We start from the raw sequence: 25,109 nt of genomic DNA on the forward strand, positions 1-25,109 counted from the left end.
CATTTTTAGCTCTCCTGGGACTCACTCAATATGCAGATATCAAACTCAAAAATGTCCAGGTTCCTCTGCCTGACAAGTGCTGGGAATAAAGGCATGCACCAACTTTTCCAGTTCAGTATCAGTTTATATGTATCACTACCTTTTCCCCTTTCCTAATCTTTGAAATTGAAAATTTGATCCAGGCTGAACATTAACAAGATGCCTAGCTATTCTAAAAAATATATACATTTCTTACAATATCATAATAATATAAATGGTATGATAGCAGTTTAAGAAGAAATAAAGGACTATAGTACATGACTTTGGTATTTAATAAAGAACCCATCAAAAGAGAAGAACTGTGGAATATTAGTTCAAGACATGATACATTTGTTTATGTTGTATAATATTTGTTGAATGATGCAAAGATATGTTGCATTGTTTTTAACACTGTGAGTCCATGTTGCTTTGGAGGCAAAGAAAGTTGCCTAAGGGGAAGCAGTAGGCTCCATCTCTTGGTCTCCTATCCTGTAACGCCTGTGATTGTAGAGATTTTAATTTCAACACTGGGAAGATGCTACAGTGAAGCCAGAGCATGATTGATATCACACTTCCTGACTTCATCTGTAGGATTCCTCCCAACTCAGTTTGGAATAATCCTTATCTGAACCATATTTCTAACTACAAACCTCAAAAAAATTTACATACAGGACATCTTCACTAGTCTAGAATTTATGAAGTTACATTGAATTTTTATGTCTTCCTCATCCTCATCCTTTTATATACTCTTTGGAATCTATCTTATCATACTCATTATGATTCCTCGTGCTCTCTAAATACTACACATATCTCTAGGTCAACAACTGGCTTGCCACATAAATAATACAAAAGATCCTTATCCTGCCAGTCCTCCTAATGGTTAACCCCAAAAGTCGGGTCTTACCCCAATGGAGGGATGACCTTGCCAGTGAGAACAAGAGCAAGAAGACAAATAGCAAAGATGAAAGAATTTCCTTCTTCCATGTCCTTTATACAGGCTGCCAACAGAAGGTACAGCTAAGATTTAAGATGAATTCTCACATCTCAAATCATCTGAGTTTAGGTGGGGTTTCTTAATTCCAGTGATTCAATCAAGAAAATTCCCTAACAAGACATATCGTAGCATCTTGGATTTTGTTCTTTAAACATCTTTTTTTACCCCTTACCAAAGTTTTTGTTTGTTTGTTTCTTTTTCTACTCTTTTGTACACAGGGTTTCTCTGTTTAGCTTTGGAGCCTGTCTTGGAATGCACTCTGTAGTCCAGGCTAGCCTGAAACTCTCAGAGATATGCTGGCCTCTGTCTCCTGAGTGTTAAGAAGAAAGGCCTGTGCTACCAACATACCCTCCCTGGCTTCCCTTTGTAGTTTTTTTTTTTGAAAGCAAGAAGGAAAGAACAGAGAGGGGAGTGGGTAGAAAAAGGGATGAATTTGAAGAAATTGCAGTTGCGGTTGAATGTGATAAACATAAGTTGAAGTAAATTCTTAAGGAATTATTAGGAATTTTTAATGTTGATATTTGCTAAAATCACAGATTGATATCATTAACTGTTAAATTGGAAAAGGTAAACCAAAATTATGAGCACATCACAAAATATTAGAAACAGTGAAATATTGTAGCAAAATTGGTGTTTATTTTTTTTTTTAAGATAAGTTCTCACTGTATATTCCAGGCAGGCCTTGAACTAAAACTCCTCCTGCCTCAACAGCCCAATTCCTAGGAATCTTGATTTAAAGGTGTGACCTATCAAACCCAGATAAGATGTGTGACTCAGGAAAACTTGTGGAGGATTATTTTGTGAGGATTCGCCATAGATATTATTCAATCTTCCATCCAATTAGATTACTGCTATTTCCAGTGGGTGTGGTCTCTAGAGAGTATATAAGGACACTCCAGGGGCCAGCCAGGTTCATTCTTCTCTAGACCAGACAGAGTGTGTTTCCGTACCCTCTGGCTCCTAGACTGCTAGATCCTTCTAGCCCACACATTGAGGGTCACATCACAGAGCTGAGCTAATATTGTTGTGTGCCCACCAGACACTGCTGAGACCAGAGACTATTCCGTGGGAAAATGGAGTCAGACATCTCACAAGCCTTCCAGGAAGAACTCACCTGCTTCATCTGCCTGAGCTGCCTGACAGAGCCAGTCACCATAAGCTGTGGCCACAGCTTCTGTCGAGCCTGCCTCCAGCTTTCCTGGGAGGACACCCAACTTCTAGTCCACTGCCCTATGTGTCGGGAACCATGCCTACCGAAGGAAATGAGAACCAACATTGTTCTGAAGAAGCTGGTGTCCATTGCCAGACAAGCCAGCCTCATGAAGGACCTGAGCTCTGAGGAGCATAAGTGTGTGAGCCACAAGGAGACAAAGAGGACCTTCTGTGTTGAGAGCAGGATCTTGCTCTGTCAGCTCTGCTCTAACTCCCATGAGCACAGAGGTCACAGACATTGTCCCATTGAGGCAGCAGCTCAAGATCAAATGGAAAGACTTCTGAAGCAGATGGCATCTTTATGGGAGAAGATCCAAGAAAATCAAGAGAATATCGAGGCAGAGATGGTAACCAAAACTTTGTGGATGGACTATGTGACTCAGCGGGAAGAAATGGTCAGGTCAGAGTATAGGGAGCTGCATTCATTCCTCTGTGAAGAGGAAGAGAATCATATCGAGTGCATGAGAAAAGAAGGCCAATGTGTTTTAGAGAAATTGAGGGAGAGTGAAGTCATGATGGTCCAAAAGAGCAAAGAACTAAGAGAAATGTTTCAGGAGCTGATGGCAATGTCCCAGGAGCCCTATGTGGTACTGCTCCAGGGTGTGGATGACATGGTCAGAAGGAGTGAGTCAATGTAGCTGAGCATGCCCAAGGGCATGCAACCTGAACTCAGTGCCCTACCCATCACCGGACTGACTGAAAGGTGCAAGCACATCCAGGTGCACACTTTCTTTGACAATGTAACCACCTTCGATTCCAAGATGAGTGTGTGCACATGTGTACAGTTGCTTATGCACATGCTTGAGCTTGCATACTTACAGTAGAAACCGATGCTAGAGACTTTCCTATTCGTCCTCCACCTTATTTTTGACAAAGAACCTCAAATTCAGCCTAGAAATATTAATTGACCACTGTCTGGTAGTGAGCTCCAAATACCTTCCTATGGCTGATTCGTAGTGCTGAGACTGCATACACACACCACAGTGCCTTAGTCTCTAGGTGCTAAGAATCCTAACTCATGCCCTGATGCTTGGGCAAAATGCATTTTACTGACCAGGCCATCTCTCTAGGCACTTGAAGTTACTTTTTAAATATTGGAAGTAAAGGGGGGGGTGGAAACTAGTAAACATTTCCTCACTTTAGCTCTATACAAACTTCTAAATTTATGTCCTAAACAAACTTTGTTTAAATTCTTTTTGTTGCTGAGCTAAAATAAAGTGACACAAGCAGTTGAAGGTCCAAAGAATTTATTAGACTCACAGTTCCAGGCCATCGTCCATCCTGCTGGAGAATTCACAGTGGCAGGATCTTGAGCACTTAGTTACATCACATCAGTATTCAAAAGCAGAAGGCAAGGAATCCATGCATGCATGCTAGTTGTTAGTCACTGTTTTTTTGCTGAGAAGAGACACCATGACATAGGCAACTCTCATAAAGGAAGTCTTTCAGTGGGACCTTGCTTACAGTATCAGGGGCTTAGTCTGACAGCATCATGGCATGGACCATGGAGACTCTGAGCATGGCAGCAAGCAGGTGTGATGCTGGAGAAACAGCTAAGTGCTACTTCCTGATCCATAGGCCAAGAGTGAGACATTTGCCCTGGCCTAGGCTTTTAAAACCTCAAAGCTCACCTCCAGTGACACTCTTCCTCCAAGGACACACTCCAGCAAGGACTTACTTCCTAATCCTTCTCAAATAGTGATACTCCCTGGTGACTAAGCATTTAAATATATGAGTCTATGGAGGGTTGACATTCTTATTCAAACCACCACACTAGTGGTGAGCTTGTTTTATCTACTTTTATGTAGTTTAGAAACCCTTACATAGGAAATGATGTAGTGATATATTGTGTACCCTGATAAACTTGCCTGCTGATCAGAGGACAGATCCAGCCACTAGATTATACATAGAGGCCAGACAGTGGTGACACACAACTTAATGCTATCACTTGGGAGGCAAAGATCCCATCTAGATCTCTGTGAGTTCAAGGCCACACTGGAAACAGTGCCAGGCAGCCCAAACCTTGAATTCCAGTACTGGGAAGCACACAGGCCTTCAATCCCAAGAAGTGATGTCAGCTCAGAGAAAGGTGCAAGGAAACAGGAACTCATGCTATTAAGGCTAAGGATTTCATAGAGGTAAGAATGTGTCTAGCTTTTTCTGTTTCTCTCATTTTTTAACAGTCACCTAATTATCTGGCTTTGGGTTTTTTATTAATAAGACTGGCTAGTATGTATGTTACAGAACATAATATCCAAAAGTCAATAAAGTGACCATTCAATCTTTCTAAGTAATAGGTGTTAGTTTGCAGTTTTCATTCCACAAAACAAACTCTGGATGAATAAACTGATAGTCAAGAGTGAAACTTAGTCGAGAGTGCACTTAGGGGATTGCATAAACATGGAGCAAGTACCCTAAGACAATATTATGTCCTCAACCTCTACAGGCTGATGGGTTGGGATAAGGAGATGTGGGGCACAGAGAAAATGATGACAGGAGAATCTCCCAGGGCCACAGCAGGGGTCTTTGTTTGTTTGGATTTTGGTTTTTGTTTGGTTGTGTGGTTTTGAGTTAGGGTTCCATGAAGTTGTCCTGGTTTAGTTTGAATTTGTGATGTTCCTGCTTCAGTCTTTTATGTAATTGGTTCTCATAATAATTGCTGTGACTAATGAGTCTGTGTATTATCAAATGAGAAGGGTTTCTTTCCTGGCCCCACCTATTCTGTTGTGTTCCTTCCCACAACATGCTTTCTAGAAGGAAGATTTCTCAGACTGGCCTGACCTACTACAGTCTCCTCAAATTGTCGACTACTAATGCCTGCAATCACCTTATGGTGACTATAGTACACTCTCCTGCCTCATAGTATTTGATACTTTTTTTTTTAAGATTTATTTATTATGTATACAGAAGAGGGCGCCAGATCTCTTTACAGATTGTTGTGAGCCACCATGTGGTTGCTGGAAAGTGAACTTAGGACCTCTGGAAGAGCAGTTGGTGCTCTTAACCTCTGAGCCATTTCTCCAGCCCCCGTATTTGATACTTTTATACTGAATTTTTACTTTGCTTTTGATTGTCTCATTGGTATGGAAAACCAGCAAGGTTCTGAACAAGGGCATCAACTACATAGCAAGTAACCCGTTCTAAAAAAAAGAAACCATGTTTGATATTTAAGAGACTGTGCTCTATTCTAAGTGAAGAAGCAAGGCTTATATCAAGCTCAAACTCCCAACCTAGTTCCTCAATATTATTACAATTATTATTGTTATTTTGGGAAACATTCTCCTGTATCCCAGGCTGGTCTGCTACTCAATCTATAGTTAAGGATGAATTTTAGTATCTGTCTCTGCCTCCTTAGGACTAGAATTGCAGGCATGTGACACCACACCTGATTATCTGTGATGCTGAAGATAGAACGCAGGACCTAGTACATTGCAATCCAGTACTCTGCAAACTGAGAAGTAGCTCTGTCCATTTTTTTTCCTTTTCAAAAATGGAGCCACATAATATTGGTGATCTGGGAATCAAGTTTTAAATGATGCTGTCCTAGAACTTCTGATCCTAATGCTTCCAATTTTCACCATGATTAACCTCTCTAAAAGTAATGTAAACATATTATACCATTTAAAATAACAGATTATCATAGAAGGATTTAATGTGCTTTGGGGCTGGAGGATGAAGTTCTCTTGAGAGAGTGAGTGCCTGGCACCTAAGGCAGGATTTCAATGAGGAAGAACCTGAGTATATGAAGAAATATGAGTATATTGGACCCATTTTACTTGGTGATTAATATTTCCTGTAGGGATGAGAAGAGTAAGAAATCATAAAGGAAAGGCAATGATGTTCCAAAAATAAGATGCAGAAAAATATCTCCTGGTAAACTCAATGGAATAGATCAAATATTTAAAGTCAAGGTTTTGATCTTCTGCCATTGATAAAAATAGGTAAGCAGCTCACCTGTTATCCACAGGCCTACTAAAAAACACTGTGTTTAGACCATGTCTTGGTGGCACATTCCTTCAGTTCATACACTCAGGAGGTATGAGGATGTCTGTGAGGTCCAAGTCAGTATGGTCTACACAGTGAGTTCCAGGACAGCGGAGCTGTAACTCCGAGTAGACCTGTATTGGAAAAAAAAGAAAAGGAAAGAAAAACAACAACAAAATCAAAACAAAAACCAAAAACACAAAGCAACAAACAAACAACAGCAAAAACCACTGGGTTTAAGTAGGATTATGTCAGCATTCCAGTGTATGTGGACCACTGTATTTTCTAGGATCATACTGTAATTGTGTTGATCTGAAACACTGATAATGTCCTCAAAACACAGAACACTGAAAATAGATCCATACTTATGACCTTGCATAAAATTCAACTGCATGTGGATCAAACACATCAACATAAAACCACATATACTGGAACTAATAAAAGAGAAAGTGGGGAATAGTCTTGAACTGGTAGGCACGGGAAAGGACTTCTAAACAGAACACCAATAGTACAGTCACTAAAAGCAACAATTAATAAAAGGAACTTCATGGAACTCAAAAGTATCTGTTTAGGAAAGGACACCATTTGTCACAAGGACAAAGTGACAACCTAGAGAAGAGGAAAAGATTTTTGCCAACTACACACACTATAGATGGATAATATCTTAAAAAAGTAAAGAACTCAAAAAAATGGACATTAAGAAAGCAATTAATTCAGTTAAAAATGGAGTATAGAGCTAAAGAGAGGATTGACGAAAGTGAAATTACAACCTCCACTTCAGGATGCCTTCATCCTGTACCCACACTTCCTAATCCTCAGACCCCCAAAGAGGAAGATCAGAGAGCCCTGAAAAAGCTTAGCTCACACCCAAATGTTCACTTAAATGAAAAAAATTGCCTGCCTTTTTGGCCCTTCTATTCTCAAAGGCAGAATCTAAATGTCTTCTATGATCTAATCAACTAGGGTTAAGGCTTTCCAGGATCTGGCAATGACTTTGGAGGCAAAGAAAATTGCCTAAGGGGAAGCAGTAGGCTCCATCTCTTGGTCTCCTATCATGTAACACCTGTGATTGTAGGGATTTTAATTCCAACACTGGGAAGATGCTACAGTGAAGCCAGAGCATGAATGATATCACACTTCCTGACTTCATCTGTAGGATTCCTCCCAACTCAGTTTGGAATAATCCTTATCTGAACCATATTTCTAGCTACAAACCTCAAAAAAACTTTACATACAGGACATCTTCACTAGTCTAGGATTTATTAAGTTACATTGAATTTTTAAGTCTTCCTCATCCTCTTTTTCTAGACTCTTTGGAATCTATTTTAATATACTCATTATGATTCCTCGTGCTCTCTAAATACTAAACATATATCAATATCATCAATATCCTTTATACAGGCTGCCAAAAGAAGGTACAGCTAAGATTTAAGTTGAATTCTCACATCTCAAAACATCTGAGTTTAGGTGCTGTTCCCTAATTCCAAGGATTCAAGAAGAAAATTTCCTCACAAAACGAATCATAGCCTCTTGGGTTTGGTTTTTTGTTTTTTTGTTTTTTTTTCTTTTTTTCCTTACCACTGTTTTTTGTTTGTTTGTTTGTTTTTCTATTTTCTTCTAGACAGGGTTTCTCTGTTTAGCTTTGGATCCTGTCTTGGAATGCACTCTGTTGTCCAGGCTAGCCTGAAACTGTCAGAGACATGTCTGCTTCTGCCTCCCGAGTGTTAAGAAAAAGGCGAGTGCTACCACCATCCCCTCCCTGGCTTCCCCATGCAGTTAAAAAAAAATAAGCAAGAAGAAAAGAACAGAGAGGGGAGTGGGTAGAAAAAGGGATGAATCTTGAAGAAATTGCAGTTGAGATGAATATGATAAACATGAGTTGAAGTACATTCTCAAGGAATTTTTTAATGTTTTAATGTTGCTATTATCTAAAATCACAGATTGATATCATTAACTGTTAAATTGCAAAAGGTAAACCGAAAATATAAGCACATTACAAAATACTTAGAAACAGTGAAATATTGTAGTAAAATTGCTCTTTATTTTTTTCTTTTTCTTTTTAAAATTACACTCATGATATTTATTAATTACACTCATGATATTAAGCACATTTGTGGTATTCATAGATTACATTCGCAATATGTATATATATATACATATAACATTACATATAATAATATATTACAATTGTAATATATTTTACCATTTTAGAGATTCAGGAGAATTATTAACATTCTGCTCTAGGGAAAGAGGAGAAAATCATTTTCTCACCTCATCAAACTGAAATTTCAGATAGAGAAGTGACTGTAAAATATTATACCACTCAGATGAAGGTGAACATGAAAAAAGACAGTTGTGCACATATACCAAAGACTATAATGCAAGCAGAATTCCCCAGTGGTGGACTGATGCAGTAGTGGTCCCCATGCAGAAACTGAGAACTCAGTTCTGGGAGCATGAGCCGTGACTGATGGGCTTTGATTGAAATGTTGGGCTACTGGAAAGGATGAGGCCCATTCTCTTCCCACATTCCTTCTCCTTACAACGTGAATGTCTCAAACCGAGATCTAGGAGCATTCCTAGACAGTGTAACTCATAGAAACATGTGATATGTTCTGAAAGTTTTCAAATGAGAGATCCAAAATGGAGTCAGGTTGCATACAGTGATTGGCAGGCTTTCTCCTCATGACTCAAAAGAGGAAAGGTGACTTTATCTGGTCAGTTTTAGTACGCTCCTGTCTGTCTGTCTGCCATCTGTCCAACTGTCACAGGTAAATTTTTTTTCCTTAGAGCAGACAGGCACATAGGTTGGCTAGTTCTGATGGAGCAGCACCCTCTCTAGATCAATGAGCAGCTGTGACAGGCTCTTTCCACATGCTCAGAACATACATTTTAGACATTTCTCTATATCATATGCTGAGTCAGGCATTAAAAAATCAGACCTCTCACTCATTGGAATAGCTACATTGATATAATTTTCAAATTAGCAAGGAGTTCATTGCTAAATCTCAAAGATGAATGGGCATCAGAGGCTGTGCATTCATCTCTTGGGTCTGCTAGAATTTGAAAACAAAAAGTGCTGTGAGCTGACCCTGGTAAGATTCTCCTGGCTGACCTGAGTAATTGTGATATACTGAGATTTGTTGTGTAAACAATAAACAAACTATGGGTAGGTTGGAGAGATGACTCAGTGGTGAAGGTCACTAGATGCTCTTCTAGAGGACCCACGTTCAATAACTAACACCCACATGGTGCTCACAATCACCTGTAACTCCAGTTCCAGGGGCTCTGACACCCTCTTTTGACCTCCATGAGCAACTAGCATGTACATGGTGCCCACATACATACACTTAGATAAAACACTCATACACATAAAGTAATAAAAATTTAAAAAAAAACTATGCACTTTTCTCCTGAGCTAAATCACAAGATGTGAAGTTGTTATTTTCCTGTGTATAGTGTTATTTATTTGAAACAGACATTAAAAATAACTTTCTTGGAAAGATTGTACCATATACAGGTGAAAGGATGGTTAAGGGGAATCATAAAATCATAAATGCTTACTTGAAAAGCAAGTAAGGCTTCCAGTCCACAATCTTAATTTATACCCAAAAAATAAATGCAAAGCAAAGTAACCTCTGGAAATCAGAAGACAGAAAATAAGAAAAATAATATATGAATCTGCAAAAATAGAAAGCATAGACATACTAGAAGAAAGTCGATGAAGTAGAAATCAACTCAGTGAGGACACTGGTTCCTTTTCCCCGGAGCTCCCTGCCCTCACTCTGACACTGATGGACAAGGAGTATTCAGTGATCCTCAAGTCAGTAAATGCAGGGCACCAAATGAAGAGAATGAGGGGAAAGGTTTCATGATCCCCCAACAAATGCAGAAAAAGGTGTCAAACACAACATATGGCCACTTGGCCTGGATGGGTAGAAGACAACAAGGGCCTGCCTGGTACCACCAGACCCAGGAGGGTAGAGGAAACCCACAGGCCCACCAGATGCTGCTTGGTCTGGGTAGGTAGAAGACAAGCACAGGCCTGCCTGGCACCATGTGACTCCAGGTGGTCCTGTGCCATAATGGTGAAAGAATATATAGTGGGGAGGTGGGAGAGAGAGAGAGAGAGAGAGAGAGAGAGAGAGAGAGAGAGAGAGAGAGAGAGAGAGAGAGAGAGAGAGAGAGAACAGGGGAAAGAGGCAGATCTGAAGAGGCAAAGTGGTAATCAATAGGCCATTATGGGTGGCCTGCTTGACACCTGGGGCCATTGTGACATCTAGGACCAGACTGCAACCTAGGGTCATGTCTGGGTTGTGAGTCTGTGTGGATGTCTGTGAATCTGTTGCCGCTGAAGGCCTGAGCAGATGTTTGGGGCCTGAGCCACCACCTGGGGCCATGTTGGTATCTAAGGTTCATGTCACCACCAATGCCATACAGATCTGAGTGGCCTTTGCTGCCACATGAGGCCATGTTGACATTTGTATCTAAGCTGCAGCCAAAGGTCATGTCTGGATCTGTGGCCCTACTGCAACCAGGGTCTGTGTTGAAGTCCACAATTCCTGTTACCGTCAAAGTCCATGTAAATGTCTGGGGTCTGGGCCTACACCTGGGGCTAGGGCCATTTTGGAGTCTGGGGACCACTCTGTTGCTGATCCCATAAAGATCTGAGTGGCCTGCATTGTCACTTGGGACCATGGTGATATCCAGGCTGTGGCTGAGGGCCACATCTGAGTTCATGGTCCTATTGCACCTGGGGTCTCTGTTGATGTCCATTGCCAGTGTTCACACAGGAGCCCACGCTAACCATGTGTGTTGAAGTCTGAGGGCCAAAGCTGAGCCATCCCTTCCTCTCCTCGGCTCTGGGACAGCTGGTCCCTATGACCTGGCACTGGAGAACTGGCCTGACCCTCACAGTAGGGGTGGCCCCTGCACTTGCAAAAGCTGGCCCCACCCCTCAATAGGGACTTGGGAGAGCTGGCTCCACCTCTTACCTGAGGGGGGTGGTCTCAGTGGCCCAGACTGACCAACTCAGCTACCACCCAGGCACACACACAGGACTTTGAGTTGGTCCACCCCAACATCTACCCCATCTACGACCTGACAGAGGGACTAGTCCTGATGAACCATAGCCACAGGATCTCCATGACTCAGGGCAACAGCAGGATGTCTGAGAGGAGTTTGGGTGAGAGTCCAGTATTGATGGTATGCCAGAAGCCAGAGGCCTTGAACCTGACCAATACTCCTCATACAATGAACATTTGCAAATAAAGCGGTTTGGACAAAGGCGTGTACTCCCAATGCCACTAAGACAGATGAAGACGTGATGGAGAGGCAAAAAAGACAGAGGAGAGAAGTGAGGGTTTGTTTGGTTGGTTTTCATTTTTTGTTGTTGTTTTGTTTGTTTATTTTTATTTTGTTTTTGTTTCTTTTCAAATTTTCTTTAGGGGGGACACTACAAGTGTGGAAGGTAGATGTGAAGGAACTGAGAAATGAGGAGGATTGGAATGCATGATGTGAAATTCCCAAAGAATCAATTAAAAAAATGCTGAAAATGTAAACAAAAAAGCAACACATTTTCTGATAAAATATGTCAATAAACTAGGTATAAGACTGGGTGGTGGTGGTGCATGCCTTTAATCCCAGCCCTTGGGAGGCAGAGCCAGAGTTTGAGGCCAGCCTGGTCTACAGAGCAAGATCTAGGACAGGCACCAAAACTACACAGAGAAACCCTGTCTCGAAAAACCAACCTAACAAACAAAAACTAGGTATAGGAAGACTGTTCTTACATACACACACACAAAGACTTAAACTACAACACAGCTAACAACACAGTTAACAGTGAGAAGTTGAACTCAGGAAGGTGCCCACATTCACAACTTGTACTCAGTATAGCACTAGAAGTCCTAGCTAGAGAAATTGCAGAAGAAAAACAAATAAAATGCATCTAGACTGGAAATGCAGAGGTTCAGGGGTCTCTACTTGTAAATGACAATAGTATATTTAGAAAACCCTGAAGAGTCTATCAAAGTAAGGTTAAGAGTAATAAACTGAGTAAAAATATGTAGGGTTAAAAAAAAATCCGCAAACATAGTCGGGCATGGTGGAGAATGCCTTTAATCTCAGCACTCAAGGGCAAAGTCAGGTGAATCCCTGGGAGGTCCAGGCCAGCCTGGACTACAACATAAATTCTTGGACCGACAGGGCTGGTACACAGAGAAACTCTATCTTGGGGAAAAAAGGAGGATGATCAATTGTATTCACATACACAAACAACATATGATCTGACAATTAAATTATTAAAACTGCTTCATTGTCTGTAGCATCAGAAAGAATTAAATACTTACAAATAAACTCAGCTAAAGAGCTAAACTATCTGAGGATGGAAAACTGCAGACAAAAAAAAACAATAAAGACTCAACTAATTGGGGACACACCCTATATTCACTGATTGGAAGAAATATCGTTACAATGTTCATCCTAATCCAAGTGACCTCCAGACTCTCTGGGATCTCTTTGAAATCCTGTGTGTTCTCCATAGGGGTCAGGGGTGGGCAAGTTCATACAGAATAAAGCAGCCTCTAAATAGTCAACATACTTCTGAATTTTCAGATTTATGTATTTTCCCAGCCTTAAGCCATCATCATCATCCCTGAGCTCCCAGCAGAGCTGGTGTCTTCTCCCTGGTCATGCTCACTGTGCTTCTCAGTGTTGGTGTCCTAGCATCCCACAGAGCGGCATGAACTCTGCACACCTCCCCCGGAAATGTTTGCTAATATTTCCACTCTGGCACATGCATTTCTCTGAGATGTTTGTTTGTTTGATTGTTTTGTTTTTCAAGGTTTAATGAAATTTTAAAAAACTTTTTTTTAGGTATTTGTATCAAGTTTTAAAATGGCAATGCTTCCATTAAATGCATACACAGTTAAAATATTCGTGTTACAGAAACACATAGATAACTGTTGTTTTTAAATATATAATATATATTTTAAAAAGCCAGGTGTACTTCCACATACAAAGAAAAGTCCTGGGGAGGAAGTTATAGGAAGTAGTCTGGGGTACACCGGGTCACATGAGGCTCTCCAAGATGAGGTGCTGGGTCAAACTGAAGAAAAGAATATTTTAAAATGTCAGCTAATTCTATGATAGCAGCCTGATTTCCACAGAGGTTGCAGTAATTGGGTGCATTAAAAATGGTAACCACATTCCCATCATGGCACCAATTATAACCTTCCATTACAAGCTAGTGAGCACGAGACACCAGTGTGAGACCGTTGGCATGGTTAAATGTTTCAGAAATATCTTGTTTAAAGGTGTAGCCAGCACCACGTGGTGAAATGCCCTATCTGCCATGGTCATCTGGATCTGACCATAAGAGATCACACATTGGGTCCTCATGTGGAACTTGTTGTAAACGATCCAGGGCTCTTATATGATCCAGTGCATCTATGGATGGAGAGAGGCCACCATGGAGGCAGAATATCTGTCCATTTACTAAAGCTGTCAGTGGAAGATGGTCAAAGAGATCTGTAAAGTATTTCCAGACTTTGTCATTTCTGTACTTTCATAGACATTCATCAAAAAAGCCATACACTTGGGTGATCTGTCAGCTTTCATGATTTCCTCGAAATATTGTAATGCGCTCTGGATAGGGCACCTTTAATGCTACAAGAAGAGTCACAGTCTCCACAGAATAATAACCTCTGTCTAGGTAGTTGCCCATGAATAATAGATAGTTTGTATCTGGTGATTTTCCACCAATTCTGAAGAGTTCCATAAGCTCAAGGAATTGGCCATGCACATCTCCACAGACAGTAACAGGACAGCTAACCTCTTGTACATTTGATTCTTTTGTAAAATGTCCTTAGCCTTCTCCTACCAGGTCCGCACTTGGTTCTGCTTCAGCTGCTTACACTCCTTCAGCTGCTCCACCCTCTGGTCCATCTCCAGCTCTGTGGTGAACACTTTACTGTCCCTGGCTGCAGAGTGCCTCATGTCCCACGCCCCACTGCAGCCTTCCCCAACTCACAGCCGCCTTCCACCGGAACTTGGCCACTCACCCACGGGCACGGAAAAGGGCCAAGGGCACAGGGCTCTGAGGAGGAGTAAGGCCAGGCTCCTGGAGGCTCCCGGCAATGGCACCTGCTCACAGCCTTAGCAGCCACTGCCGCCCCTCAGGCCTCTCTCGCTCTCAACTTTAAAAAAGAAACTTTTATTGATTCTTCGAGGATTTCACAACTCGAGTCCTGATCCCTAGCTTCCACCCTCTGCCCACCAAAACAGAACAAAATTTAAAAGAAAACCCAACACAAACAACAAAGGAACAAAAAAAAAAAAAAAAAAAAAAAAAAAGAGGCCCCATCATTACCCTGCTTCCCCTGCCATAGCTGCAGGAGTCTTTGGGGTCAGGGGACATGTTCTCTCTCCCTTCCTACTGCGGACCCAACTAAACAGTTGTGGCTTAGCAACAGGAGTGGAATTCTGTGTGTTGCTGAATTACTGGAGCACCCAGAAGCTAAAATGAGATTTCCTCAGATTTGATGTCTGGTCAAGACTCAAGCTGTGTTTCCAATTCAGCCTCACCAATTGCAACTCCAGACATAAACCAGCCTTCGTCCATGGCCATCAAGCCCAACATCTCTGTCCAGCTGATAATCCTCCCCTACTCCATTCTTCTGTGGTTTCTGAGGAGAATCCTGGACAATGAAGGTACAGAAGGCAGTGTCGGGCATGGGTAAAGGACAGATGGGGGAGGAAGCAAGAGTGAATTCCTGGAGTCCTGCTCTTGTCCGTCATCTAAAGCATCTTATTGAGAAAGGAGGCAGGAGATCTGGTTCATGTCACCTGCAAGCAACAGTTCCTGCATGCTCAGCCGTGACAGGACAGGAATCATGTCACAGACCCGTGGGAAATGAGGAGGGAACACAGCAGGTTCCTAGTCAGGAGGGTTCCATGATGCAGATGTGGGGACAGCAGGAACACAAAAGAACATGGTAGTTCCCCTCAATGTGTAGAAGGAAGGAGATTCCATCCCACAGACAAAATAAAGAAGTTATAAATAAAGAGATGTGTGGAAGCCTGTTTTCAGGTTCCTCATGGCTTTACCCAGCATGTTCGCATAGAGGATGATTAGGACCACAGGCCTAAGTGCAGGTGTCTGAGATGGTCTGCACTTGGCTGTGCTGGGGGAGGAGGTCTTTTGCTCCACCCCTTGGCATTTCTATAAATACCCTGGGGCAGACACAGTCAGGGCCCATTGGAATAGGTTCCAGGCCCTCTCAAGGCTATCCTTTGTTTTCTATCTGTTTATCTCTGCCATATAAATCCTTCTACCTAATATTTCCTGCTTCTCACACTCAAGAAAACTCTGGGGAGCTGTGGGGTTGGTGGGTAAATGCTCCACAGAGTGGTGCCATGAACAGGGACTAAAGAAAAAAAGGGACTAAAGAAAAAAAGGGGTAGACTAAAGATAAAAAAAGGGGGGGACTAAAGAGAAATGAACAGGTACTAAAGACAAAGTAATAGGGACTAAAGATAAAGGAAAACAATAGTTTTATTACAGAGTTTTTGGCAAAAGTGTGGGTCAGCCCTGCCAGTGGAAAGTGGCATGCCAGTGTTATGGATATATATATATATATATATATATATATATATATATATATATATATAATTGAAGGGCAGGGGTTTTATCCTTGAGAGAAAAGGAAAACGGACTGGAAAGATGTATGATGCTGCAGCGCAAAATTCTCTTTTGTCAAACTTTTCTATCTTCTATCCCGTTCTCAATATGTATCTAAAAATAAATAAGTATAAGGTATAGTATAGTAATATAGTGTAGGAAAAACTTAGAAGTGTAAGATTATGTACCAAAAAAAATAAGTAAAGCAACTAGACAGAAACTCTTCAATTTTCTAACTTGGGGGCTATGAATGCAAACTGGGGAAAAAATCTTTCTTTGGACTTTATGGGTAGTAAAAAAGCTCTTCTTTGAGCTTATGGGGAAGAAAAAGTTTCCTATGGAAGCTTTTGACCTGGGGACAGTTGAAATGGTAAGTCTAAGCGGCAGGAGAACGTGATTTCTCCCTGAGGCAAAAATGTGGATGTAAAAAGTCAAAAAGTTTGAAGTTCAGAAAGTTTGGGAAAAGTTGATCTTTTTCTTTGGGGGGAAAAATCTTTCTCTTAAACTAAAAGCTTTTCTTGGTAAATTTGGGGGAAAATCTCTCTAAAAAGCTTTAATCTTTCTCAAAAGTTTTCAAACTTAAAAACTAAAGACTTTCAGAACTCTCTCAGAATGACAAAAATTAGAATCACCTGAAGATATTAATATGGGAACCACCTGTGATTCGCTCTAAGGAAAAATAAACCTCTTAATACAGCAAAACCTCTCTAAATTCTTTCAAGCTTTAAAAATCCTCCCTGCAATACAGGAGGCAGGGATGGAGTTCCTAAAACCTCTCTTCTAAGCTCTGTCTCTTCAAGCTAGTAAAAGACAGTGGGTCAAAGTTCCCTGAGGGAAACGCTTGGGGAGAGTGTGGGTAAAGAGCTACAGAGAGCCCAAAAGGGCAGGAAACTTGACCTGAGAAAAGCAAAAAAGCCAAGCCTTCCAGTTACAGCCCAGCTGAGGAATCAATAGTTTTGTTTCTGAGTGAGCATTTCAGAATGAAAAGGTGCTCCTAATCCTCCTAATGCAAAGATCCTCTGAAGCAATGCAAACTGTTAGCATGGCATGCTCCCTTCTGACCAAAAACCCAGAGGCAACTGGCCAGCATCTCTGAGTTGGAGTACATTTCAGGGAAACTAGGATTCCTGCAGTTGTAAACTTCCTGGAGCACAGAGATGAGGCAGGAAGGTGCAGGACCCAGGGGAAGATTGCCAATGAACAAACAAAGCTAAAGCCTGTGGGAATGGTACAGTTGCCCACTTTCCTACAAGTCCCGGGTTGATAGGTCCACAGCTGCAAAAAGAAATCTGAGAAAAGCTTTCCTATCAGAGAAAGGACCTTTCTGGGAAAACAATAAAGCTGAACTGTGTCTGAAGCAGTCGTGCTGCTGAGTCAGAATGCTGTCTGGGGAAAGAGCCCAGCCAGGTCAAAATAGAACTATCTAGGTATTAATCTTTCTTTTCTGTCAGAAAAAGCATCTCTTTGAGAAAAGCTTTGTTTCAACTGAATCCCGGTGAGATGAGGGAGTGTAGCCCTGAGGGGTGATTGCCTCTGGCATAAGCTCTGCCCTTGAGCACCCAGACAAACACAACCCACTGGGGGACTGGGCTAGGTGAAGGCCTGATGAGGCAAAACACCTGTCCTAATAATGGGAGTTTAGAGATGGCAAAAACCTCCTGTTAGAAAAGCAGAAGCTTGATTTATGAACACAAACTCCACAGACCCCGAAAACAGAAACAGACAAAAAGCCCCTACCTTCAGTAACAGGAAAAACCGCCACTTTAGTGTCAAAAACTGTTTCTGGGGCAGAGGGTATAAACTGAGACCAAACTGGGAACCCACTCTCTGAAGAAAAGGAAAAGGGACAGATTCCTCCCCAGAAAATGCATGACCTGACAGAGCTGCTAGAGTTTGAGGCAGATTTGGGCAGGGGGGGGGTGCCTCCAAAGGCAGCTAGCAGAGGAACAGAGCAGCCTGAGATATCTGAAGCTCTGCATCTGGGGGGAAAGGAACAAGCAAAATGAGAATAAAATCAGTGGGAGAAAATTTCTCTGAAGGAGCTATGAAGAAGCTCTGTTGTAAATGCTTTTCTTTATCACTGACTGTCTAAGGCTAACACAAGCCTCCAGGAAAGTTGCTATCAGGAATGCCAGCCTCAATGGGCTCTAAGGGGTGATTGGGGGGGGGTCAGTGTCCAATGAAGGAGACACACCTGTTAAAGCCAGCTGAGGAGCGAATAGAAATATCCCAATCTCCCGTAGTAGAAAACTTAAAACTCTTGGTTTAAATCTCTTGTTGCAAAAGCAAAAACTTTGTAACCAAGTCCAGTAAAATAACTTAGAAGTTGACTCTCAGACCCAAAAAGATCTATGGGAAATGGAGTCCATAAGCTAGCTCTTAACAGCTAGCTGATGAAGAGAAATGCATTCTGGGAAATTTAGTTTTTTCAGCTAAAGATGGCGATACTGTTCAAAAAACTTTTTCAGCTCAGAATGAAGTTTTTTTCTCAAAGCAATGCTAGAAAGCTTAATCTTAACCTCTTGAGAACTCAGATCAGACAAAAAGCTACCTATAAGTGCAAACAAGCCACTTTAAAATCCTTAAGAAAGCAGTCTATAAACTGAACATTGTTTTAGATGTGAAGAAACTTATGTTGAAATTTAAAAAGTTCTTTGCCTTTTGAACAAACTGCCTGCAATGAGTAATTCCTTTGCAAACCTAATAAGGAGACAAGGAAACAGGCATTCAAAAAGAAATGACTGCTTTATAGATGGGAACAAACTTCAGAAAATCTAGCTGTCTTACAAAAGAGTTGCTTTATCTTAAAGTTCCTTATAAGAAATCAATGCTAAATATCATAGCTGCTAATAATATCAGGAGTTACAGCTAATGAAGTAAAAATACTAAATCCTGAAAATGCTTTTTCTCAGAGTAAGCTAATGAAGGATATGTTTCATGAAAGAACATCCATGTTCTTGACTCCTTTGAATAGTAACAATTTTGATGAAAATATTGGAACTAACACCAATCAAGTCAAAATGTTTCAACAAATTCAAGATGCTTTTCCACAGAAGAAAGCTGCCATGCTTTGTCGGCTCACTCCAGTCTTCCTGGTCCTTTAGCTGAGGGTAATGCAATGGCTGATAAGTTAACAAAGATAGTAGCATTATCCCAAGTGGAAATGGCTCAACAGTCACATGCTCTTCTTCATCAAAATAGCAAAAGCTTAAGAAAGCAATTCAATCTTACCAAAGAAGCAGCTCGTCAAATAGTTAATATTTTCCTGTCCCTCACTTAGGGGTAAACCCTCAAGGTCTTCTTCCTAATCATCTATGGCAAATGGATGTTACTCATATTGCAGAATTTGGCAAATTAAAATATGTACATGTGACCATTGACACTTATTCAGGATTTTTAATGGCTAGTGCACAACCTGGGGAAGCTACAAAACATGTAATTATGCACTGCTTGAAGTGCTTTTCATATATGGGTATACCAAAAATTATTAAAACTGATAATGGTTCTGGATATAGTAGTAAGGCATTTCAACAATTTTGTACCCAATGGGAAATCGTACACAAAACAGGTATTCCTTATAATCCTCAGGGACAAGGTATTGTAGAAAGGGCTCATAGCAGTCTTAAAATACAACTTCAAAAAATAAAAATAAAAAGGAAGAAATTTACCCTCAATCTCCACATAATACATTAAATAATGCTCTTTTTGTTCTGAACTTTTTGAATATGGATGTCTATGAACAGTCTGCCGCAGATAGATTTTGACACAGTGGCACCCAAGCTCAGGATTATGGAAGGGTCCCCATCCTGTGTTAATGTGGGGTCAAGGACATGTTTGTGTTTTCACAAGAGGAGAATGAAGCTCCATGGTTACCAGAGCTTCTGGTAAGGAGCATGGAACTAAGGAAGGTCAGCTCCAATGATGTTCCTATAAAGGAACCAGAATGAAAGTGGCCCGATTAGTGCTTCTGAGGTTTTGTCACTGGTTAATGCAAACAGTGAGGAAATAAGGGTTTGGAGCTGTGCTGCTTTTGGCTTTACTAGCTCCTTTAGAAAAATACTTTGTATCACCTAATAGCTGTGCAGTTTTGGCGAAGAGCTTTACAGCAGCTAAATATGGTAATTTCACCGTCAGCGTGAAGTTTTCCTTAGAGCAAACCAAAAGTACTGCTGTAATAGAAACATTTGTCTTCAGAAGCACTTAGGGGAGCTATCATGAATGGTGAAGGGACAGCCTCTAGTTAAAAACCGTTTACTGGTGATAGTGCATCTCTGCCTGTTCCCAATCCACTGAGAGAACTTGGCAGCTTTGGGGTGTGGCTTCATCCCGAGAATGTTACAGTTCCCTAACAACAAGTATCACAACTCTATAAGGACAACACTCACTATATCCCAGTGTTGTATAGCAAAGCTGACTATAAACTCTAAACTTTAGAAATGATGTACGTACTTCCTGTCTAGTTAAGAGAATCTTTCTAATAGAGATAATGATAATTAAGAGTAAGAAGTAGAAAAAGATGAAAATAAGATGTGAGTTTGTAGAAATTCTGTTTTGTCAGATCTGTGTTAAGAAATCTTTAGGTGTTTGCTAAGTTAAACATATGCTAATGGTAGCCCTATATAAGTTTGTAAAATAGACCTATAGAGTTCCTTTAAGAATATAAGCTTGTAAGAAGTATCTAAGGTAGTCTTAAGACATGTAGTAATAAGCTTGTCAGAAGTAAAGATGCTAGTTGTAAATGTAAGTTTAAATAAGAAATAAGATAAGAAGTATATAAGAAGTAATAAGAAATATATTTGCTAAAGTAGTTCTATAGTTCCTTAAAGAGTATAAATGAGTAGATGTTAATATGTTATATGTGAGTTTGTAAAAAATGTGTAAATGTTGAGTGTGAATTTATGCTTAAGCACGTTATATGTGAGTTTGTGTAAGTGTAAATATTGAGAGTGAATCTATGCTTAATGTATATGGTAAAAGAATTTGAGACACAGAAGATAGTGTCCTAGTAGACTGGAAAGTGGGCAGTCTGAATGGTTTTAAACGCTCCAGAAGCCGCTAAAAAGCTAAGAATGGCAGACGCCAGAACCAGCACAAGGCATCTGCAGCTGAGATCCCTGGAAAATCGATGCAACACAGAAAAACCTGAGCTAACATCGAAAATGGTGCAGTTTAAAATATTACTACTTTACTAAAAAGGTCTCTGGCTTGAGAATAAAAGAGATGCTTGTTTGAACTAAAATTGTTAACTGCAAAAAGTTTTGGTTGTAAAACTTCTCTTCATATTTGGAAGTGAAAGCCTGATATCAGAATTTACTTTTTGGAACTTTTTAAAATGAGATAAAATTACAAAAAGATTTTGGTTATGGATTTCTCATATTTGGAAGGCTAGTACCAGAATTTATCATTTGAATTTTGGGACTTAATGAACTGAACAATAGATTTCATTGCAATGGGACAATTTTGAGTTTAGTTATAGTAATGACCTAGGAACTGTTTTCTGGAATTGGGTTAAAAATGGAACTGTTTCAATGAAGAAATTTATTGTTTCTACCTTGACTCAAGATGCAGTTTTGTGTATGCATGTATGCTGGTGATTCATGTATTGTTCTGTGTTAAAAATGCAATTGTTTTGTGGAACAGTTTAGCGTAAAAATGGAATTACTTATGGAACTGGTTTTGTGTTACAAATGGAACTGTTTAAACGGAAAAGTTTGGATTTTCTAATTAGGCTTGAGACTTTGCTTAAAAAATTATAAAGACAAGAGAGAGTTAATATTTCTTCGTCTATTTAATTAAAAATATTTTCTTGTTATTTGAGTGGATTAATGTTATGTTTTGTTAGTAACAAATGCAAATGGGTATTCAAAAATTTAAAGTGTGAAGAGTTTATTATAAAACTTCTTTTGGATGTTTTGCTAAAGTTTTCAAAGTGTATTAATGGTTAGATTGAGAATATTGCTTTTCAATATGGGTTTGTAGGAATTGTATAAGTTTGGGTTCCTCTAACTAGGTTTGGGATTTTGTTTAAAACACTATAAAAAAAAAAAAGAAGGAGTTATGAGGTTGAATTATGTTTGCAGAAATTATGTTTAACCTATTGATATTAATGTACCCTGGTTTTGTGGAGTTAAGGAAATATTTAAGTTTGATGTGAATACATCGAAGTTTTTCCTATGTTCTGTTAGCAAGAAAATTCAAATGATTAAGAGTTAAAGTTGTAAGACGGAGAAAATTGTAAACTACATATAGCACCATATATGCTAATTCAAATGGTTCTGTTAAGAGTTTGCTTTGTGTTGTAAGATTGGGAGAACTGTGACTATGTATAGCAATATTTATGTTAACCTGTTAATGGTAATGATGAAGCTAAGGGATTCTTTAAGTTTGTAGTCGCCTTAAGAGTTTTTGGGCCAGCACCAGGGCTTGGCTCAAAGTTTGCAGCCGCCCTTGCGCCACGCGCCCGATGGATGGGTGATCTACTGGGGCGGCGGCGGCGGCAGGGTGAGCGATGGCCATATTTGCCGGCGCGGCCCGAGCCAGCGGCAACAAAAAGTGCGCGGGCGCCAGTTGGGCGCTTGGACGGGTGCGGGGACGTGTGGCCGCCCGGGCCGGGCCTCCTGGGCTCCGGCCTCCGCTTCTTCGGCGCCGCCGCCGCCACGGTAAGCAAGCCGCCGCGCTCATGGCCTGGCCAAGCCCGCCCAGGCGCGCCTGCCGCCCACGGGGATGTCGTTCAAGCCGAACTTGACCGCGCACATGCCTGCCGCCGCCGCTGCCGCGCTCAACGCCGGAAGCTTCCACTCGCCTTCTATGAGCATGGCGACATCCTCCCAGTCCCGCCAGCTGCTGAGTGACTATGGGTCGCCATCACTAGGCTACACCCAGGGAACTGGAAATAGCCAGGTGCCTCAGAGTAAATATGCAGAGCTGCTGGCCATCATTGAGAAGCTGGGGAAAGAGATCAGACCCACGTATTCGGGGAGCAAGAGCGCCATGGAGAGACTAAAAGGAGGCATCATTCATGCCCGAAGCCTGGTTCGGGAGTGCTTGGCTGAAATGGAATGGAATGCCAGGTCCTAGCCCCTGACCAATGTGAAGGCCCATCTCACCACCCCATGGAGATGAGAGGCTTTGTTCAAGATGGCAGTAGCTTTCCTGCCTTGGTCCTTAAGCTCTGAACCCACATTCAGAAGATTGGAAGACATTTGCAGTTACTGATGATGTGCATTTTAAGTAGTTAGGAACGATCCAGCTCTTTTTTTTTTTCCAAGCATTGATTTGAAAGATGTTTGTGAAGCCACTCACAGCAAGCTATTGTTTGCCCCCAAATACCAGTGTCCCCTTTAATCTCCCTTCATTTGCCATTTGCGTCACCCCAGTTGACTTCCTGTCCATGTGCTCACCTGCCTCTGGGGACTCCAGTGCAAACCACCCTGTGTTTGCTTAGTAGCTGGCTGGCCTGTGTGCAGTGTAGACCCTGCTCCAGGAGCTTCTCTGCTTACGTGTTTGCATGACTGAATGCTTTGAAGTCAGTCTCAAAAGTGCGCAAGTTACAAATACAGAAGAAAGAGCAATCTACCCAGCCTACCAAGCGCCCTGCAAATGTCCATCTTGAGACTGTAGATCTCAGTTCCGTGTTTACTGTGAGACGATCACAACATCCAGAAGAAGACGACTGAAACTTGCATCTTTGTATTTTTTACTTGATGTAATAAAGCTTATTTTCATTAACAAAAAAAAAGAGTTTTTGGTTTAGAAAGGGTTTGAGGCAGCTAAGACTGCTGTAGTCACCTTGGACCTAATTCAAAAGAGAAATGCCATCTTTATCATCCTCTACTCCATACTGGGAGGTGTAACAGCTATGGAGATTGCTGTAAGCCATTAATAATTAGTTGTTTTTTTATATATTAAGAAAGGGGGGCTGGTGGGAGCCCGTTTTTGGGCTCCTCATGGCTTTACCCAGCATGTCCACATAGAAGATGATTAGGACCACGGGCCTGAGTGCAGGTATCTGAGATGGTCTGCACTTGTCTGTGCTGGGGGAGGAGGTCTTTTGCTCCACCCCTTGCCTTCTCTATAAACACCCTGGGGACAACACAGTCTGGGCCTGGTGGAAAAGGTTCCAGGCCCTCTTGAGGCTATCCTTTATTTTCTATCTGTTTATCTCCGCGATATCCTCCGCCATATAAATCCTTCTATCTAATATTTCCTGCTGCTCACACTCAAGAAAACTCCGAGGAGCTGTGGGGTTGGTGGGTAAACGCCCACAGACACGGGTGGAAGCAGGACTTAGTATGAGCACCAGCTCTGCTCAGAGAGGGGAGTCTCAGAGCAAGGGGAGCGCTGGGCAGAGGCTTAGCTGAGGGATGGGGATAGCAGAGCCACTGGAGAGTGACTGAGCATGACCCAGAGGGCAGCCACCCCGCAAGATAGATGGCCAGGGGGCCGGGGCGGCCAGCAGGACTGGGCGCTGGCAAACCGAGCGGCTACCGGGAGAACTAGGGGGCAGAGGGAGGAAGCAGGGCGAGCAATTGTGCGCGGTTGCAGCCAAGCGAGCCAGGCGAGCCCGGTAGAGCTGGATGGAGCTCAGCTCTGGGAGGTGATGGGGCCAGCAAGGGGAGCGGTACAAGCAAGGGGAGCGTGGCGGCAGCAGGGTGGCAGAAGGACCGGGATAGCAGCAGGATGAGAGCAGCCTAACACGGCTGTGCGATTGAGGGGAGCGCTGCGATCCGGGTGGCAGCGGGACTAGGGTGGCAGCCAGACAAGGGCAGCCAAGTGGGGCGTGGCTGTGCGGGGCCGCGGCAGGGCGAGCTAGGAAAGCGGTGCAAGCGGGGCTGCAGCGGGGTGGGGATAGCGGCCAGACGAGCAGAGCAGATCAGGGGTCCCCGAAAGACCCGCGTGGAATCAGGATTGGCAGGGGCGAGCCGGGCTGAGAGCCCAGGAGAGGAGCGGCTGCCAGGGGAGATTGAAGAAGGCAGCTGGGTGAGATTGAAGGAAGCCTGGCAAGTGCAGCCCAGCCGGACATAGCTCGGTGGAACGGAGCGGGGGTGAGGGGTGGGGGGGAGGGGGGGCAGCCAAGGGACATCAAGGGGGGCAGCAGCGGGGCCAGCAAGTAGTGTGAGCGTCGCAGCTGAGCATACTACGCAAAGCAGGGATAGAAAAGAGCGTGGTGGCTGCGGGCCAGAAGCGGTTTCTGAGCCAGGCATCCAGCCCAGAGGCGAACGG

At 42.1% G+C, this 25,109-nt stretch overlaps 1 long non-coding RNA gene and 2 pseudogenes across 2 annotated transcripts in view; 1 reads left to right on the forward strand and 2 right to left on the reverse strand.

Moving 5' to 3' along the window:
- The window catches only part of LOC143268909 (uncharacterized), a 171,815-nt gene that overhangs the window by 109,593 nt on the left and 37,113 nt on the right, over positions 1 to 25,109 (reverse strand). Inside the window, exon 3 of one of the 2 annotated variants that reach the window (XR_013045117.1) lies at positions 6,179 to 6,342. The exons of the other annotated variant lie outside the window; for it this stretch is intronic. This is a non-coding gene — a long non-coding RNA (uncharacterized LOC143268909). The remainder of the gene's footprint in view (positions 1 to 6,178; positions 6,343 to 25,109) is intronic. 2 annotated transcript variants of the gene reach the window in all.
- LOC143268907 (serine/threonine-protein phosphatase 2A catalytic subunit beta isoform pseudogene) lies at positions 6,349 to 14,224 on the reverse strand (annotated as a pseudogene).
- LOC107402149 (cyclin-dependent kinase 2-associated protein 1 pseudogene) lies at positions 22,611 to 23,625 on the forward strand (annotated as a pseudogene).

The sequence above is a fragment of the Peromyscus maniculatus genome, chromosome 16 (assembly GCF_049852395.1).
Source record: "Peromyscus maniculatus bairdii isolate BWxNUB_F1_BW_parent chromosome 16, HU_Pman_BW_mat_3.1, whole genome shotgun sequence".
NCBI lineage: Eukaryota > Metazoa > Chordata > Mammalia > Rodentia > Cricetidae > Peromyscus > Peromyscus maniculatus.